The 1,547-nt window shown below is 55.3% G+C and overlaps 1 non-coding gene across 1 annotated transcript; it reads left to right on the top strand.

The window, feature by feature from the left end:
• The first annotated feature begins 583 nt into the window (after window positions 1-583).
• LOC112477164 lies at window positions 584-701 on the top strand. Its single transcript, XR_003045347.1, has one exon. It is a non-coding gene; the product is annotated as a 5S ribosomal RNA (ribosomal RNA).
• The last annotated feature ends 846 nt before the right edge of the window (window positions 702-1,547 follow it).

Here is a 1,547-nt window from a genome sequence, read left to right on the forward strand (position 1 = left end):
TATCCCTAAGGCCTAAAATAGTGTCTGGCATGTAGCACGTAGCCGTGTCTGGCAGGTGCTCAATGAATATTTGTCGAATTAAGGATGAATTTCTGTATCCTTAGGACCTGCGTCAAGGTCTGGCGCAGAGTAGGTGCGCAATGAATGTCGAATTGAAGTGAGATCTAAGTTCTGCAGAAGAGCTTAGGATAGACCTGTAGTACCACAGTGGTCCAGAGCATCGACTCGGGGGACAAATGGCCGGGATTTGCATCCCGATTCTGTCACTTCCAGCTGTGGTACCCAACTGTATTAATCCCTCCGAGCCTCAATCGCTCATTGGTAAAATGGAGATAATAACAGTAGCACGTTGGTAGGGTTTTGGTTCGCGTGCTAAGCACTTAGGACATTGTAAAGACTGAAGGATTGGTAGTTAATGACAAAATGAGAACAGTAAAACTCATAGATACAGAGAACGAACTGACGGTCACCAGATTGAGGGAGATCGGGGGGGTCTAGGCGAAGAGGGGAAGCGATTAAGAAGCACAATTTGGGAGTTAGGAAGTCGCCACGGGGATGTGAAGCAGCTTAGGGAATCTATCGTGTCTACGGCCAGGTCGCCCTGAACGTGCCCGATCCCGTCTGATCTCGGAAGCTAAGCAGGGTCGGGCCTGGTTAGTACTTGGATGGGAGACCACCTTGGAAACCAGGTGCTGGAGGCATTTCGAATAAAATAATACTGTAATAACTATGTACAGTGTCAGGTGGGCACTAGACTAATCGGGGGGGATCACTTCGCAAGTTACATAATGTCGCACCGCTATGCTGTATAATATCCAATGTCGATTGTACTTGAGAAATAAAAAACAAAGAACGGCCAAAAGACAGAGTCTTGGCGGCCTGTCACCCTTCCTCCATACCCCAGCAGGCTGAGCCCGGAAAGGCTAACCCCGAGGCTTGGGCAAGGATTCTCAAGTTCTTCTTCGCCCCCCAGAGCGGCTTCTCTTACTTCAGACCTCTTGTCGCCTTTCCTCCTGTGCTGGACAATCTTTCCTCCCGGCATCCTGAAGCGCTTTCCGCCATCCTAACCACGAGGGAGTGCAGTGGAGGACACGCGAGCCTGCGGGTCGGGGACAAGAGCTTAGAGCGCCCCTTCCCTCCCGTTGCAGGCTCCATGCCCTCACTGGCGGTGGAAGCGGGTTCAAGTGGGAGGTCGCGAGCATTTCAGGGCCTAGAGGCTCAGAGAACAATGGTCCGGAGGAGGCGGCGCTGCGGCGAGAGCACCCCCATCAGCTGCCCTCCTCCCCGAGCCCCGAGCCCCTGTTAGGAGACAACGCCCGCCCAACGTCCCTTCCGTCCGTGCCGCCGCCTCGAGTCTTTACTTCTGGTGGCCCCAGCTCCGAGCAAGCCCAGGGACCCATTGAGCATCTCCCTGCAAACTCCCTCTTGGAAGTGGGGTGGGGTGGAGTGGGCGGCAGATGCGCCGAAATCGGGGAGACGGGGGGGGGCACGAGGTTGGGGGCCGAGCTCGCCCGTGGCCCCAGTCCCCTGTCCCCGTCCTGGGGTCG

This window comes from Pteropus alecto, unplaced genomic scaffold (genome assembly GCF_000325575.1).
Source record: "Pteropus alecto unplaced genomic scaffold, ASM32557v1 scaffold312, whole genome shotgun sequence".
NCBI lineage: Eukaryota > Metazoa > Chordata > Mammalia > Chiroptera > Pteropodidae > Pteropus > Pteropus alecto.